Genomic DNA, 19,745 nt, shown 5'->3' with positions numbered 1-19,745 from the left:
CACACAGCACTTCTGCTCCCTCTCTCAGGACCCATGATAGATGTGTTGAAGATTGTTGTTAGTGGTACACACAGCACTTCTGCTCCCTCTCTCAGGACCCATGATAGATGTGTTGAAGATTGTTGTTAGTGGTACACACAGCACCTCTGCTCCCTCTCTCAGGACCCATGATAGATGTGTTGAAGATTGTTGTTAGTGGTACACACAGCACCTCTGCTCCCTCTCTCAGGACCCATGATAGATGTGTTGAAGATTGTTGTTAGTGGTACACACAGCACCTCTGCTCCCTCTCTCAGGACCCATGATAGATGTGTTGAAGATTGTTGTTAGTGGTACACACAGCACTTCTGCTCCCTCTCTCAGGACCCATGATAGATGTGTTGAAGATTGTTGTTAGTGGTACACACAGCACCTCTGCTCCCTCTCTCAGGACCCATGATAGATGTGTTGAAGATTGTTGTTAGTGGTACACACAGCACCTCTGCTCCCTCTCTCAGGACCCATGATAGATGTGTTGAAGATTGTTGTTAGTGGTACACACATCGCCTCTGCTCCCTCTCTCAGGACCCATGATAGATGTGTTTAAGATTGTTCTTAGTGGTACACACAGCACCTCTGCTCCCTCTCTCAGGACCCATGGAAAGATGTTATCAGGCCCCATCACCTTTGAGGTATCTAGCTCACTCAGAAGCCTCTTCACTTCTTACTCGGTTGTATGTATTGTGTCCAGCACTTGGTGGTGTACCCCACCTCTCCATCTTTCTGGAGTTCCTTCTGTCTCCTCTGTGAACACTTCTTTGAATCTCATATTGAGCTCCTCACATACTTCACAGTTGTTTCTTGTGATCTCCCCTCTTTTCTTCCTCTGCCTGACTACCCACTCCTTGACTGTTGTTTTCCTCCTGATGTGGCTGTACAACAACTTCGGCTCAGACTTGGCTTTCGCTGCTATGTCATTTTCGTATTGTCGTTGGGTCTCCCTTCTTACCTGTGGATATTTATTTCTTGCTCTACGACTGCTCTCCTTATTCTCCTGGGTTCTTTTCGTTCTATATTTCTTCCATTCTCTAGCAAACTTGGTTTTGGCTTCTCTACACCGTTGGTTGAACCAAGGGGTCATACTGGCTTTTTCATTAATTCCGTTACCCTTGGGTACAACTCTCTCCTCAACTTCCATGCATGTTGTTGCCACATCTTCCATCATCTCGTTTACTGATTTCCGTGACAGTTCTGTCCCCCTGTACCTCATGCAGGAAATTCTTCATGGTGGTGTAGTCCCGTTTGTTGTAGTTTGGCTTCTATCGTCCTCCCCTTCCTGCTTCCCTCTCCACCTGAAATTCCATGTATTCAAAGCTCCAAACCACATGGTCACTAGCTCTGAGGGATATTTCACATGTTATATCATCAATATCTGCACTACTCAAGGTGAATAATAGGTCCAGTCTTGTTAATTCATCCTCTCTCTCTCTGACAGTGTTCCTTGTGTGTTGGTATATGAGGTTTTCCAATACCCCCTTCATCATTTAGCCCTCCACATCTCTGGGCCCCCATGTGGCTCCAGGTTCTCCCAGTCAATTTCCTTGTGATTGAAGTCACCCATAATCAGCAGCTTTGCCCTGCTCGCATGAGCCCTTCTGGCCAGTGTGTCAACCATCGCTCTATTACTCTCATCATAACAGCCTCCTGCTGTTCTGTGGTGGGTTATACATCACTGCAATTACCACCTTGGGACCTCCAGACTGATTTTGATGAGCAGTGCCACTCCTCCACCCCCTCTGTTCCCGCTGTCTTTCCTCAGAATCTGATATCCTGTTGGAAAGATGGCATCTGTTATCATCCTTGTGAGCATGGTTTCTGTGAGAGCTATGATGTTCAGCGATGCGTCTTTGACTCTTTCGTGCCATTCTTTCCACTTATTCGTTATTCCATCAGTGCTTGTGTACCATACCTTCAGTTTCCTCTACAACACTGTGTTCTGGGGGTTCTGTGATGGTGGGGGACCTGGCACTGTGCTGTAGGATTCTACAGTGTAGTGTGGGGTGAGGGCTGTAAGTGTGGATTGTGGTTTGCATTGGGATAATGTGAGGGACTGGGGGTGGTTCTGTGTGTTCTGGGCTTGTTGCTCTGCCCTGCTCTGCCCTGCTCTGCCCTGCTCTGCCCTGCTCTGCCCTGCTCTGCCCTGCCCTGCTCTGCCCTGCTATGGTTGTCCTCTGCTGATTCTGTCCTAGTCTCTCTTCCTAGCTGATGTGTGTGTGTGTGTGTGTGTGTGTATTTTCTTCTAACCTCCAATACAAATCAACAATCACTATATAGGCCTAAGCTGGAAGGCCTCCTTGCAATGACCATGCTGGAATCTAACTGAATCTGCGTATTTATCATTTAGGCCTACAAAAATGCTGTTAGACTATGTTTCAAGCCTCCTACAATACCAGGATGCAACCAAGCCAGTGTGCCAACCACTTTACCACACCTGGAGTTTGTTGCAAGGTGCCATTTGGCTTGCAGAATGCAACATTGACATTCAATCAGTCAATCATTGCAAATGGGTTGAAATCTTTTCATTTCTTAGGCCAAATAGGCTCCAGGAGGTCTATAGGCAGTTGAAAATCCATGTTATTCAAGCCTGCAAACCCAAATAGCTGGCAGCTGTGCAGTTGCTATTGCAACAAGGTTCAGATGGCTTGCAAAGAACCGGTAGAAATCCTCTAGGCCTAAGAGGATGCAGGAGGCCTATAGGCCGTTGAAAATAGGACCTATTACAGCTTGGGTGATAAGTTGCAAGCCCAAATAGCTGGCACTGTGCAGTTGCAGCTGCAACGAGGCCTCAGAGCCTTGCAAGGAACCAGTTGCTGTTGCTCTTCAAGGTTTGCCAACAGTTTTTCACTTCTTGTTATTAACTCCTGGGAAAAAAAGTGTATTTGTGTGTATATCTGTGTATTTGTTTGTATATCTGTGTATTTGTTTGTATATCTGTGTATTTGTTTGTATATCTATGTATTTGTTTGTATATCTGTGTATTTGTTTGTATATCTGTGTATTTGTTTGTATATCTGTGTATTTGTTTGTATATCTGTGTATTTGTTTGTATATCTGTGTATTTGTTTGTATATCTGTGTATTTGTGTGTATATCTGTGTATTTGTGTGTATATCTGTGTATTTGTTTGTATATCTGTGTATTTGTTTGTATATCTGTGTATTTGTTTGTATATCTGTGTATTTGTTTGTATATCTGTGTATTTGTTTGTATATCTGTGTATTTGTTTGTATATCTGTGTATTTGTTTGTATATCTGTGTATTTATTTGTATATATGTATATATGTGTATTTGCTTGTATATTTGTGTATTTGTGTGTATATCTGTGTATTTGTGTGTATATCTGTGTATTTGTGTGTATATCTGTGTATTTGTGTGTATATCTGTGTATTTGTGTGTATATTTGTGTATTTGTGTGTATATTTGTGTATTTGTGTGTATATCTATGTATTTGTGTGTATATCTATGTATTTGTGTGTATATCTGTGTATTTGTGTGTATATCTATGTATTTGTGTGTATATCTATGTATTTGTGTGTATATCTATGTATTTGTGTATATATGTGTATTTGTGTGTATATCTGTGTATTTGTGTGTATATCTGTGTATTTGTGTGTATATGTAACTATATGTGTGTGTTTCTGTGTATATGTAAGTATATGTGCATAATTGTATGTATTTGTGTGTATACGTGTGTATATATGTGTATTTCTGTGTATATGTAAGTATGTGTGTATATATGTGTGTTTGTGAGGATATGTGTATGTACAACCATGCACTACCATGTAATACCATGTACTAACATGTAATACTATGTACGACCATGTACCACCATGTACTACCATGTACTACCATGTACTACCATGTAACATCATGTACTACCTTGTTCTACCATGTACCACCATGTACTACCATGTACTGGCATGTACTAACATGAACCACCATGTACTACCATGTACTACCATGTACCACCATGTGCTACCATGTACTACCATGTACTACCATGTAACATCATGTACTACCTTGTTCTACCATGTACCACCATGTACTACCATGTACTGACATGTACTAACATGAACCACCATGTACTACCATGTACTACCATGTACTACCATGTAACATCATGTACTACCTTGTTCTACCATGTACCACCATGTACTACCATGTACTGACATGTACTAACATGAACCACTATGTACTACCATGTACTACCATGTACTACCATGTACTACCATGTACTGACATGTACTAACATGAACCACCAGGTATACAGAAGTAAGATCAGGGACAAGATAGGCCCACTCAAAAGTTCCTCGGGTCAGCTCACTGACAGTGATAAGGAAATGTGTAGAATTTTTAACACATACTTCCTCTCAGTTTTTACACAGGAGGATACCAGCGATATTCCAGTAATGATAAATTATGTAGAACAGGACGATAATAAACTGTGTACTATTAGGGTCACAAGTGACATGGTCCTTAGGCAAATAGATAAATTAAAACCTAACAAATCCCCAGGCCCTGATGAACTGTATGCAAGGGTTCTAAAGGAATGTAAAGAGGAGCTTAGCACACCTTTGGCTAATCTTTTCAACATATCACTACAAACTGGCATGGTGCCAGATAAGTGGAAAATGGCAAATGTGATACCTATTTTCAAAACAGGTGACAGGTCCTTAGCTTCGAACTATAGACCAATAAGCCTTACCTCCATAGTGGGAAAATTTATGGAATCAATAATTGCCGAGGCAGTTCGTAGCCACCTTGAAAAGCATAAATTAATCAACGAATCTCAGCATGGTTTTACAAAGGGGCGTTCCTGCCTTACGAATTTATTAACTTTTTTCACTAAGGTATTTAAGGAGGTAGATCATGGTAATCAATATGATATTGTGTATATGGACTTCAGTAAGGCTTTTGACAGGGTCCCACATCAGAGACTGTTGAGGAAAATTAAGGCACATGGAATAGGAGGAGAAATTTTTTCCTGGATAGAGGCATGGTTGACAAATAGGCAGCAGAGAGTTTGCATAAATGGGGAGAAATCAGAGTGGGGAAGCGTCACGAGCGGTGTTCCACAGGGGTCAGTGTTGGGCCCCCTGTTGTTCACAATCTACATAAACGACATAGATGAGGGCATAAAGAGCGACATCGGCAAGTTTGCCGATGACACCAAAATAGGCCGTCGAATTCATTCTGACGAGGACATTCGAGCACTCCAGGAAGATTTGAATAGACTGATGCAGTGGTCGGAGAAGTGGCAGATGCAGTTTAATATAGACAAATGCAAAGTTCTAAATGTTGGACAGGACAATAACCATGCCACATATAAACTAAATAATGTAGATCTTAATATTACGGATTGCGAAAAAGATTTAGGAGTTCTGGTTAGCAGTAATCTGAAACCAAGACAACAGTGCATAAGTGTTCGCAATAAAGCTAATAGAATCCTTGGCTTCATATCAAGAAGCATAAATAATAGGAGTCCTCAGGTTGTTCTTCAACTCTATACATCCTTGGTTAGGCCTCATTTAGATTATGCTGCACAGTTTTGGTCACCGTATTACAGAATGGATATAAATGCTCTGGAAAATGTACAAAGGAGGATGACAAAGTTGATCCCATGTATCAGAAACCTTCCCTATGAGGATAGACTAAGGGCCCTGAATCTGCACTCTCTAGAGAGACGTAGAATTAGGGGGGGATATGATTGAGGTGTATAAATGGAAGACAGGAATAAATAAAGGGGATGTAAATAGTGTGCTGAAAATATCTAGCCTAGACAGGATTCGCAGCAATGGTTTTAAGCTGGAAAAATTCAGATTCAGGAAGGATATAGGAAAGTACTGGTTTGGTAATAGAGTTGTGGATGAGTGGAACAAACTCCCAAGTACAGTTATAGAGGCCAGAACGTTGTGTAGCTTTAAAAATAGGTTGGATAAATACATGAGTGGATGTGGGTGGGTGTGAGTTGGACCTGATAGCTTGTGCTACCAGGTCGGTTGCCGTGTTCCTCCCTTAAGTCAAGGTGACCTGACCTGACTAGTTTGGGTGCATTGGCTTAAGCTGGTAGGAGACTTGGACCTGCCTCGCATGGGCCAGTAGGCCTGCTGCAGTGTTCCTTCGTTCTTATGTTCTTATGTTCTTATGTACTACCATGTACTACCATGTACTACTATGTACTACCATGTAACATCATGTACTACCATGTACTACCATGTACCACCATGTACTACCATGCACTACCATGTACTACCATGTACCTGACCACTCAGTGGTCAGTCGTCAGTACTCAGTGGTCAGTCGTCACGTGAGGTCACAGACCCTGAGCTGCTTTGGGGATTAGTGTGGACGGTTACAAAGCATGGCTTGCTTCTGCAGTGTTTTAAAAATTGAGGTTGGAGAGTTGAAGGAGGAGGTCTTGCTTCTCCAGGAGGAGATTAGGAGGCTGAAGGTCCACCTCAATGGGTCTGGGAGAGAGTGTGAGGTGGCTGGAGTTGTGGGGAATGAGGCTTCTAGCAGCGAGGTGCAGTCTGTCTCTCGCTGTGAGGAGGCTGTAGTTGGGGAGGCAGCAACGGCTACCAGCAGTGAGGTGCAGCCCAGCACCTGCTACAAGTGGCGAGTGGTTCACAGTAATGGAAGGCGCATCAGAGTAAGGAAAGTTAAGAGTGAAGATCTGAAGGAAGGAAATCGCTTCTCTGTTCTTCAGGATGAATGTACTTCAGTGGCCAGTGAAGGTAAGGGTACTACTGCCCCTGCTAATGGAGGTAAGCGCATTCTTGTGGTTGGTGACTCTCAGGTAAGATACATTGACCGTGCTTTTTGTAATAGGAATAAGAAGATGAGAGATAGAGTGTGCTTCCCTGGAGCTGGTGTTGGGGACATTGTCAACAGGCTGGATAATATCATGTCAGGTAATGGGAGCAAGCCCATTATCTGTCTCAGTGCTGGTGGAAATGATATTGGGAAGGGTAGGAGAGAAGAGCTGCTAGATAAGTACAGGTCAGCTATAGATTTCATTAAGTCTAAGGGAGGGATCCCAATCATATGTAGCATCTTGCCTAGAAGGGGAGTAGGAAATGAATGGTTGTCTAGGGCAATTGGTGTAAATTGCTGGCTAGACAGATACTGCAAGGAACTTGCAATCCCATTCATTGACAACTGGAACAACTTTTATGGCAAACATGATATGTATGCAAGGGATGGGGTACATCTCTCGGGGGCAGGGGTGGTAGCACTTGCAGACTCGATTGAGAAGGCCATTGGTGAAATGCCTATGATTTTAAACTGATGGAAGATAGAGGTATGGGTGTGTGTGGGAAACAAGCAGGTTGCAACACTTGGGTTGGAAACAGTAAATGTATAAAAGGCATTCAGCATGAAGTTATAAATAAAGACAATAGATCAGGTCAGCAAACAAAGGGGGACAGCAGAGGGCAGCAAGGGACTAGCTCCCTTAAGGTTTACTATACTAATAGCAGGAGTGTAAGAAATAAGATAGATGAGCTAAGATTAATTGCAAGTGCAGGAGACATAGATATTATTGCTATAACAGAGACCTGGCTCAATCTGAAAGATAGAGAGATGCCCTCTGAATGTCACATACAAGGCTATAAATTATTCCACACTGACAGGGTCAACAGGAAAGGTGGTGGAGTAGCGATGTATGTCAGAGACAATTTAAATTGTTGTGTTAGACAAGATATTAAATTAGAAGCGTCAGCCACTGAATCTGTTTGGTTACAGCTTCTCGAGGGCCGAGAAAAACTAATTTTGGGTGTGATTTACAGGGCCCCAAATCTTGATAGGGAGTGCAGTAAACTTCTATGGGACGAAATTCGTAAGGCATCTACATACGAAAATGTTGTGCTAATGGGAGATTTCAACTATAGACAGATTGACTGGAGCAATTTGACAGGAAATTTAGAGTCAGGTGACTTTCTTGATACGATCCAGGATTATTTTTTAAAACAGTTTGTGACAGAGCCAACTAGGGGAAATAACCTCCTTGACTTGGTTCTTGCCAGTAGGGAAACACTAATTAATAATCTTGAGGTTAATGATGAGCTTGGGGAAAGTGATCACAAATCACTCAGTTTTAATATATCATGGAATTCCCCTAATAATGGCAATCAAGTCTCCGTCCCTGACTTTCGCTTGGCTGATTTCATAGGACTGAAAAATTACTTAGGTGGGCTGAACTGGAATGACCTGACTAAGGGTCAGGTAGGTGGTGATGGTTGCCGATATGATGCTTTCCAGGGCATAGTTCTAGCTGCTCAGTCAAATTATGTTCCAAATAGGGAAATCAGATCAAACAAAAATGATCCTAAATGGATGAACAATAGATTAAAATATCTGATTGGTCAAAAGAGAGGCATATATAGGCAAATCAAAAGAGGAGAGGGGCAATTGAGAAATCGATATATTCAGTTAAAGAGAGAAATAAAAAAGGGAATTAGAAAAGCAAAAAGAGATTATGAGGTTAAAGTTGCAAGAGAATCGAAGACTAACCCAAAAGGATTCTTTCAGGTATACAGAAGTAAGATCAGGGACAAGATAGGCCCACTCAAAAGTTCCTCGGGTCAGCTCACTGACAGTGATAAGGAAATGTGTAGAATTTTTAACACATACTTCCTCTCAGTTTTTACACAGGAGGATACCAGCGATATTCCAGTAATGATAAATTATGTAGAACAGGACGATAATAAACTGTGTACTATTAGGGTCACAAGTGACATGGTCCTTAGGCAAATAGATAAATTAAAACCTAACAAATCCCCAGGCCCTGATGAACTGTATGCAAGGGTTCTAAAGGAATGTAAAGAGGAGCTTAGCACACCTTTGGCTAATCTTTTCAACATATCACTACAAACTGGCATGGTGCCAGATAAGTGGAAAATGGCAAATGTGATACCTATTTTCAAAACAGGTGACAGGTCCTTAGCTTCGAACTATAGACCAATAAGCCTAACCTCCATAGTGGGAAAATTTATGGAATCAATAATTGCCGAGGCAGTTCGTAGCCACCTTGAAAAGCATAAATTAATCAACGAATCTCAGCATGGTTTTACAAAGGGGCGTTCCTGCCTTACGAATTTATTAACTTTTTTCACTAAGGTATTTAAGGAGGTAGATCATGGTAATGAATATGATATTGTGTATATGGACTTCAGTAAGGCTTTTGACAGGGTCCCACATCAGAGACTATTGAGGAAAATTAAAGCACATGGAATAGGAGGAGAAATTTTTTCCTGGATAGAAGCATGGTTGACAAATAGGCAGCAGAGAGTTTGCATAAATGGGGAGAAATCAGAGTGGGGAAGTGTCACGAGCGGTGTTCCACAGGGGTCAGTGTTGGGCCCCCTGCTGTTCACAATCTACATAAACGACATAGATGAGGGCATAAAGAGCGACATCGGCAAGTTTGCCGATGACACCAAAATATGATGAATGGTTTGAAAAACCGACAAGTTGAAGATTGAGACACTTATGCAGCATATGGGAATCTTTATTCAGGAAACGTTTCGCCACACAGTGGCTTCATCAGTCCAATACAAAGAGGAAGGCGTAAGGAGAGGAGGAGAATGAGGTAATCAGTCCCTCAACCTGGAGTCGATGTGTTCAGTCCATCAATCTTGTAGAAAGATTGATGGACTGAACACATCGACTCCAGGTTGAGGGACTGATTACCTCATTCTCCTCCTCTCCTTACGCCTTCCTCTTTGTATTGGACTGATGAAGCCACTGTGTGGCGAAACGTTTCCTGAATAAAGATTCCCATATGCTGCATAAGTGTCTCAATCTTCGACACCAAAATAGGCCGTCGAATTCATTCTGACGAGGACATTCGAGCACTCCAGGAAGATTTGAATAGACTGATGCAGTGGTCGGAGAAGTGGCAGATGCAGTTTAATATAGACAAATGCAAAGTTCTAAATGTTGGACAGGACAATAACCATGCCACATATAAACTAAATAATGTAGATCTTAATATTACGGATTGCGAAAAAGATTTAGGAGTTCTGGTTAGCAGTAATCTGAAACCAAGACAACAGTGCATAAGTGTTCGCAATAAAGCTAATAGAATCCTTGGCTTCATATCAAGAAGCATAAATAATAGGAGTCCTCAGGTTGTTCTTCAACTCTATACATCCTTGGTTAGGCCTCATTTAGATTATGCTGCACAGTTTTGGTCACCTTATTACAGAATGGATATAAATTCTCTGGAAAATGTACAAAGGAGGATGACAAAGTTGATCCCATGTATCAGAAACCTTCCCTATGAGGATAGACTAAGGGCCCTGAATCTGCACTCTCTAGAAAGACGTAGAATTAGGGGGGATATGATTGAGGTGTATAAATGGAAGACAGGAATAAATAAAGGGGATGTAAATAGTGTGCTGAAAATATCTAGCCTAGACAGGACTCGCAGCAATGGTTTTAAGTTGGAAAAATTCAGATTCAGGAAGGATATAGGAAAGTACTGGTTTGGTAATAGAGTTGTGGATGAGTGGAACAAACTCCCAAGTACCGTTATAGAGGCCAGAACGTTGTGTAGCTTTAAAAATAGGTTGGATAAATACATGAGTGGATGTGGGTGGGTGTGAGTTAGACCTGATAGCTTGTGCTACCAGGTCGGTTGCCGTGTTCCTCCCTTAAGTCAATGTGACCTGACCTGACTAGGTTGGGTGCATTGGCTTAAGCCGGTAGGAGACTTGGACCTGCATCGCATGGGCCAGTAGGCCTTCTGCAGTGTTCCTTCGTTCTTATGTTCTTATGTTCTTATGTACCACCATGTACCACCATGTACTACCATGTACTACCATGTACTACCATGTACCACCATGTACTACCATGTACTACCATGTACTACCATGTACTACCATGTACTACTATAACTCACGAAATCGTAATGACACGATTAGAAACCAACCATACCACGGGTGGGGTTAGAACCCGCGGTCAGAAAGTTTTACAACTCCAGACCGATCCTCTAGCTTCTGGGCCAGCTGGCTACAATAAGATACACCATAGGAAGGTTAGCATAGGCCACCACTGTGACCACAAATGCAAGTTTTTGCAGACGAATCTCCCGCTAGCATGGGCGTGACGAACTCTAGCTCAAGTCCCCTCAAGTCCCTCTCGAAGGTCACAGTGGTGGTCTATGCTAACCTTCCCGTGGTGTAGAAATATACCTAGTTTGATGAATCTTATTAAGCCAGCTGGCCCAATGGCTAGAGCATTGGTTTGGAGTTTTATGACTCTCTGACCGCGGGTTCTATCCCCACCCGTGGTATGGTTTGTTTTATGTACTACTATATACTACAATGTACTACCATATGCTACCATGTACCACCATGTACTACCATGTATCACCATGTACTACCATGTACTACCATGTACTATCATGTACCACCATGTACTACCATGTACCACCATGTACTACCATGTACTACCATGTACTACCATGTACCACCATGTACTACCATGTACCACCATGTACTACCATGTACTACCATGTACTATCATGTACCACGATGTACTACCATGTACCACCATGTACTACCATGTACCACCATGTACTACCATGTACCACCATGTACTACCATGTACTACAATGTACTACCATGTACCACCATGTACTACCATATACCACCATGTACTACCATGTACTACCATGTACTACCATGTACCACCATGTACTACCATGTACCACCATGTACTACCATGTACTACCATGTACTACCATATACCACCATGTACTACCATGTACCACCATGTACTACCATGTACCACCATGTACTACCATGTACCACCATGTACTACCATGTACCACCATGTACTATCATGTACCACCATGTACCATCATGTACTATCATGTACTAATATGTAATACTATGGATCACCATGTACTGCTATGTACGACCATGTACCACCATCTACTACCATGTACTACCATGTACCATCATGTACTATCATGTACCACCATGTACTACCATGTACTACCATAAAGTACAATGTACTACCATGTACTCCCATGTACTATCATTTACTCCCATGAACCACCATGTACTACCAAGTACTCACCAGGGAAGTACATTTCTGCCATGTACTACCATGTATCACCATAAATTACTATGTACTGCCATGTACCACCATCTACTACCATGTACTACCATGTACCATCATGTACTATCATGTACTGGCATGTACTAACCAGGGAGGTACAGTGCTACCATGTATCACCATGTACTACACCGTACTTCCATGTACCACCATGTACTACCATGTACTACCATGTTCTGCCATGTATCACAGTATACTCACCAGGGAAGTACAGTACCACCATGAACCGCCATGTACCGCCATATACTACCATGTACTACTATGAACCACCATGTACCGCCATGTACTACTATGTACTACCATGAACAATCATTTACTGCCATTTACCACCATGTACTACTGTGTACTGACTACCATGTGACACCATGTACCACCATCTAATACTACCATGTACGACCATGTACTAAATGTACTACTATGAACCACCATGTACTACCATGTACTCAGCATTGAAATGCAGTACTGCAATGTAGTACGAAGTACACACCAGGGAAGTACAGTACAACCATGTACTCACCAGGGAAGTACAGTACTACCAGGAACTGCGAAGTACACATCAGGAAAGTACAGTACAATCATGTACTCACCAGGGAAGTACAGTACTACCATGTACTCACCAGGGAAGTACAGTACTACCATGTACTCACCAGGGAAGTACAGTACTACCATGTACTCACCAGGAAAGTACAGTACTACCATGTACTCACCAAGGAAGTAGAGTACTACCATGTACTCACCAGGGAAGTAGAGTACTACCATGTACTCACCAGGGAAATACAGTACTACCATGTACTCACCAGGGAAGTACAGTACTACCATGTACTCACCAGGGAAGTACAGTACTACCATGTACTCACCAGAGAAGTACAGTACTACCATGTACTCACCAGGAAAGTACAGTACTACCATGTACTCACCAAGGAAGTAGAGTACTACCATTTACTCACCAGGGAAGTAGAGTACTGCCATGTACTCACCAGGGAAGTAGAGTACTGCCATGTACTCACCAGGGAAGTAGAGTACTGCCATGTACTCACCAAGGAAGTAGAGTACTATCACGTACTCACCAAGGAAGCAGAGCACTACCATGTACTCACCAAGGAAGTAGAGTACTACCATGTACTCACCAGGGAAGTAGAGTACTACCATGTACTCACCAGGGAAGTAGAGTACTACCATGTACTCACCAGGGAAGTAGAGTACTGCCATGTACTCACCAGGGAAGTAGAGTACTACCATGTACTCACCAGGGAAGTAGAGTACTACCATGTACTCACCAGGGAAGTAGAGTACTATCATGTACTCACCAGGGAAGTAGAGTACTGCCATGTACTCACCAAGGAAGCAGAGCACTACCATGTACTCACCAAGGAAGTAGAGTACTACCATGTACTCACCAGGAAAGTAGAGTACTACCATGTACTCACCAAGGAAGTAGAGTACTACCATGTACTCACCAAGGAAGTAGAGTACTACCATGTACTCACCAGGGAAGTAGAGTACTGCCATGTACTCACCAAGGAAGTAGAGTACTACCATGTACTCACCAGGGAAGTAGAGTACTGCCATGTACTCACCAGGGAAGTAGAGTACTACCATGTACTCACCAAGGAAGTAGAGTACTACCATGTACTCACGAGGGAAGTAGAGTACTACCATGTACTCACCAGGGAAGTAGAGTACTACCATGTACTCACCAGGGAAGTAGAGTACTAACATGTACTCACCAGGGAAGTAGAGTACTGCCATGTACTCACCAGGGAAGTAGAGTACTACCATGTACTCACCAGGGAAGTAGAGTACTACCATGTACTCACCAGGGAAGTAGAGTACTACCATGTACTCACCAGGGAAGTAGAGTACTACCATGTACTCACCAGGGAAGTAGAGTACTACCACGTACTCACCAAGGAAGTAGAGTACTACCATGTACTCACCAGGGAAGTAGAGTACTACCATGTACTCACCAGGGAAGTAGAGTACTACCATGTACTCACCAGGGAAGTAGAGTACTACCATGTACTCACCAGAGAAGTAGAGTACTAACATGTACTCACCAGGGAAGTAGAGTACTACCATGTACTCACCAGGGAAGTAGAGTACTACCATGTACTCACCAGGGAAGTAGAGTACTGCCATGTACTCACCAGGGAAGTAAAGTACTACCATGTACTCACCAGGGAAGTAGAGTACTGCCATGTACTCACCAGGGAAGTAGAGTACTACCATGTACTCGCCAGGGAAGTAGAGTACTACCATGTACTCACCAGGGAAGTAGAGTACTACCATGTACTCACCAGGGAAGTAGAGTACTACCATGTATTCACCAGGGAAGTAGAGTACTGCCATGTACTCACCAAGGAAGTAGAGTACTACCATGTACTCACCAGGGAAATAGAGTACTACCATGTACTCACCAGGGAAGTAGAGTACTAACATGTACTCACCATGGAAGTAGAGTACTACCATGTACTCACCAGGGAAGTAGAGTACTACCATGTACTCACCAGGGAAGTAGAGTACTACCATGTACTCACCAGGGAAGTAGAGTACTACCATGTACTCACCAGGGAAGTAGAGTACTACCATGTACTCACCAGGGAAGTAGAGTACTACCATGTACTCATTAGGGAAGTAGAGTACTACCATGTACTCACCAGGGAAGTAGAGTACTACCTTGCTACAGAGAACAGTAAATGGCCCCTGGCAAGGCTACTCACTCCACCACCAGGAATGTACTGCTAGTACTGTACTACCATAGTCTCTAGGCTGTCTAACTGTACAAGAGTAACAGTACAACGGTACCTGTACAACAGTAACTGTACAAGAGTAACAGTACAACGGTAACTGTACAACAGTAACTGTACAAGAGTAACAGTACAACGGTAACTGTACAACAGTAACTGTACAACAGTAACTGTACAAGAGTAACAGTACAACGGTAACTGTACAACAGTAACTGTACAAGAGTAACAGTACAACGGTAAATGTACAACAGTAACTGTACAAGAGTAACAGTACAACGGTAACTGTACAACAGTAACTGTACAACAGTAGCTGTACAAGAGTAACCGTACAACGGTAACTGTACAACAGTAACTGTACAAGAGTAGCAGTACAACGGTAACTGCACAACAGTAACTGTACAAGAGTAGCAGTACAACGGTAACTGTACAACAGTAACTGTACAAGAGTAACAGTACAACGGTAACTGTACAACAGTAACTGTACAAGAGTAACAGTACAACGGTAACTGTACAACAGTAACTGTACAAGAGTAACAGTACAACGGTAACTGCACAACAGTAACTGTACAAGAGTAACAGTACAACGGTAACTGTACAACAGTAACTGTACAAGAGAAACAGTACAACGGTAACTGTAAAACAGTAACTGTACAAGAGTAACAGTACAACGGTAACTGTACAACAGTAACTGTACAAGAGTAACAGTACAACGGTAACTGTACAACAGTAACTGTACAAGAATAACAGTACAAGAATAACAGTACAACGGTAACTGTACAACAGTAACTGTACAAGAGTAACTGTGCAACGGTAACTGTACAACAGTAACTGTACAAGAGTAACAGTACAACGGTAACTGTACAACAGTAACTGTACAAGAGTAACAGTACAAGAGTAACAGTAAACGGTAACTGTACAACAGTAACAGTGCAACAGTAACAGTACATCAGTAACAGTACAACAGTAACAGTACAACAGTAACAGTACAACAGTAACAGTACAACAGTAACTGTACAACAGTAACAGTACAACAGTAACAGTACAACAGTAATTGTGCAACAGTAACAGTACAACAGTAACAGTACAACAGTAACATTACAACAGTAACTGTACAAGAGTAACAGTACAACACTAACTGTACAACAGTAACAGTACAACAGTAACAGTACAACAGTAACAGTACAACAGTAAAATTACAACAGTAACTGTACAAGAGTAACAGTACAACACTAACTGTACAACAGTAACAGTACAACAGTAACAGTACAACAGTAACAGTACAACAGTAACTGTACAAGAGTAATAGTACAACAGTAACAGTACAACAGTAACAGTACAACAGTAACAGTACAACAATAACAGTACAGCAGTAACAGTACAACAGTAACAGTACAACAGTAACTGTACAACAGTAACAGTACAACAGTAACAGTACAACAGTAACAGTACAACAGTAACAGTGCAACAGTAACTGTACAACAGTAACAGTACAACAGTAACTGTAAAACAATAACAGTACAACAGTAACAGTACAACAGTAACAGTACAACAGTAACAGTACAACAGTAGCAGTACAACAGTAACAGTACAACAGTAACAGTACAACAGTAACAGTACAACAGTAACTGTACAGCAGTAACAGTACAACAGTAACAGTACAACAGTAACAGTACAACAGTAACTGTGCAACAGTAACAGTACAACAGTAACAGTACAACAGTACAACAGTAACAGTACAGCACTAACTGTACAACAGTAACAGTACAACAGTAACAGTACAACAGTAACAGTACAACAGTACAATAGTAACTGTGCAACAGTACCAGTACAACAGTAACAGTACAACAGTAACAGTACAACAGTAACTGTACAACAGTAACAGTACAACAGTAACAGTACAACAGTAACTGTACAACAGTAACAGTACAACAGTAACAGTTCAACAGTAACAGTACAACAGTAACTGTACAACAGTTACAGTACAACAGTAACAGTACAACAGTACAACAGTAATTGTACAACAGTAATAGTACAACAGTAACAGTACAACAGTAACAGTACAACAGTAACTGTACAACAGTAACAGTACAACAGTAACAGTTCAACAGTAACAGTACAACAGTACAACAGTAACTGTACAACAGTTACAGTACAACAGTAACAGTACAACAGTACAACAGTAATTGTACAACAGTAACAGTACAACAGTAACAGTACAACAGTAACAGTACAACAGTAACTGTACAACAGTTACAGTACAACAGTAACAGTACAACAGTAACTATACAACAGTTACAGTACAACAGTACAACAGTAACAGTACAACAGTACATCAGTAACAGTACAACAGTAACTGTACAACAGTAACAGTACAACAGTAACAGTACAACAGTAACTGTACAACAGTAACAGTACAACAGTAACAGTACAACAGTAACTGTACAACAGTTAAAGTACAACAGTAACAGTACAACAGTAACTGTACAACAGTTTCAGTCCAACAGTACAACAGTAACAGTACAACAGTAACTGTACAACAGTAACAGTACAACAGTAACTGTACAACAGTAACAGTACAACAGTAACAGTACAACAGTAACGTAGCACAGTAACAGGAGGTCACTGTTTTTATCTGGAGGTATTATTATTATTATTATTATTATTATTATTATTATTATTATTATTATTATTATCATTATTATTATTATTATTATTATTATTATTATTATTATTATTATTATTATTATTATCATTATTATTATTATTATTATTATTATTATTATTATTATTATTATTATTATAATTAATTGTACTAAACTGACATACAGACTGGTTCTATCACAGGGGTCAGTCCCCAATTTCAGAGGGTCAGTCCCCAATTTCAGGGGGTCAGTCCCCAATTTCAGAGGGTCAGTCCCCAATTTCAGGGGGTCAGTCCCCAATTTCAGAGGGTCAGTCCCCAATTTCAGGGGGTCAGTCCCCAATTTCAGAGGGTCAGTCCCCAATTTCAGGGGGTCAGTCCCCAATTTCAGGGGGTCAGTCCCCAATTTCAGGGGGTCAGTCCCCAATTTCATGGGGTCAGTCTCCAATTTCAGGGGGTCAGTCCCCAATTTCAGAGGGTCAGTCCCCAATTTCAGGGGGTCAGTCCCCAATTTCAGGGGGTCAGTCCCCAATTTCAGAGGGTCAGTCCCCAATTTCAGGGGGTCAGTCCCCAATTTCAGAGGGTCAGTCCCCAATTTCAGGGGGTCAGTCCCCAATTTCAGGGGGTCAGTCCCCAATTTCAGGGGGTCAGTCCCCAATTTCAGAGGGTCAGTCCCCAATTTCAGGGGGTCAGTCCCCAATTTCAGGGGGTCAGTCCCCAATTTCAGGGGGTCAGTCCCCAATTTCAGGGGGTCAGTCCCCAATTTCAGGGGGTCAGTCCCCAATTTCAGGGGGTCAGTCCCCAATTTCAGGGGGTCAGTCCCCAATTTCAGGGGGTCAGTCCCCAATTTCAGGGGGTCAGTCCCCAATTTCAGGGGGTCAGTCCCCAATTTCAGGGGGTCAGTCCCCAATTTCAGGGGGTCAGTCCCCAATTTCAGGGGGTCAGTCCCCAATTTCAGGGGGTCAGTCTCCAATTTCAGGGGGTCAGTCCCCAATTTCAGGGGGTCAGTCCCCAATTTCAGAGGGTCAGTCCTCAATTTCAGGGGGTCAGTCCCCAATTTCAGAGGGTCAGTCCCCAATTTCAGGGGGTCAGTCCCCAATTTCAGGGGGTCAGTCCCCAATTTCAGAGGGTCAGTCCTCAATTTCAGGGGGTCAGTCCCCAATTTCAGAGGGTCAGTCCCCAATTTCAGGGGGTCAGTCCCCAATTTCAGGGGGTCAGTCCCCAATTTCAGAGGGTCAGTCTCCAATTTCAGGGGGTCAGTCCTCAATTTCAGGGGGTCAGTCCCCAATTTCAGGGGGTCAGTCCTCAATTTCAGGGGGTCAGTCCCCAATTTCAGAGGGTCAGTCCCCAATTTCAGAGGGTCAGTCCCCAATTTCAGGGGGTCAGTCCCCAATTTCAGGGGGTCAGTCCTCAATTTCAGGGGGTCAGTCCCCAATTTCAGGGGGTCAGTCCCCAATTTCAGAGGGTCAGTCTCCAATTTCAGAGGGTTAGTCTCCAATTTCAGGGGGTCAGTCCTCAATTTCAGAGGGTCAGTCCCCAATTTCAGGGGGTCAGTCCCCAATTTCAGAGGGTCAGTCTCCAATTTCAGGGGGTCAGTCCTCAATTTCAGGGGGTCAGTCCCCAATTTCAGGGGGTCAGTCCCCAATTTCAGGGGGTCAGTCCCCAATTTCAGAGGGTCAGTCCCCAATTTCAGAGGGTTAGTCCCCAATTTCAGGGGGTCAGTCCTCAATTTCAGGGGGTCAGTCCCCAATTTCAGGGGGTCAGTCCCCAATTTCAGAGGGTCAGTCTCCAATTTCAGAGGGTTAGTCCCCAATTTCAGGGGGTCAGTCCTCAATTTCAGGGGGTCAGTCCCCAATTTCAGAGGGTTAGTCCCCAATTTCAGGGGGTCAGTCCTCAATTTCAGGGGGTCAGTCCCCAATTTCAGAGGGTTAGTCCCCAATTTCAGGGGGTCATTCCTCAATTTCAGGGGGTCAGTCCCCAATTTCAGAGGGTTAGTCCCCAATTTCAGCGGTTAGTCCCCAATTTCAGGGGGTCGTCCCCAATTTCAGGGGGTCAGTCCCCAATTTCAGGGTGTCAGTCCCCAATTTCAGGGGGTCAGTCCCCAATTTCAGGGGGTCAGTTCCCAATTTCAGGGGGTCAGTCCCCAATTTCAGGGGGTCAGTCTCCATGTCTGAGGATGTTATACATGTTGAT

This window comes from Cherax quadricarinatus, chromosome 97 (assembly GCF_038502225.1).
Source record: "Cherax quadricarinatus isolate ZL_2023a chromosome 97, ASM3850222v1, whole genome shotgun sequence".
NCBI lineage: Eukaryota > Metazoa > Arthropoda > Malacostraca > Decapoda > Parastacidae > Cherax > Cherax quadricarinatus.
Note: the sequence above shows the minus strand (reverse complement) of the source record.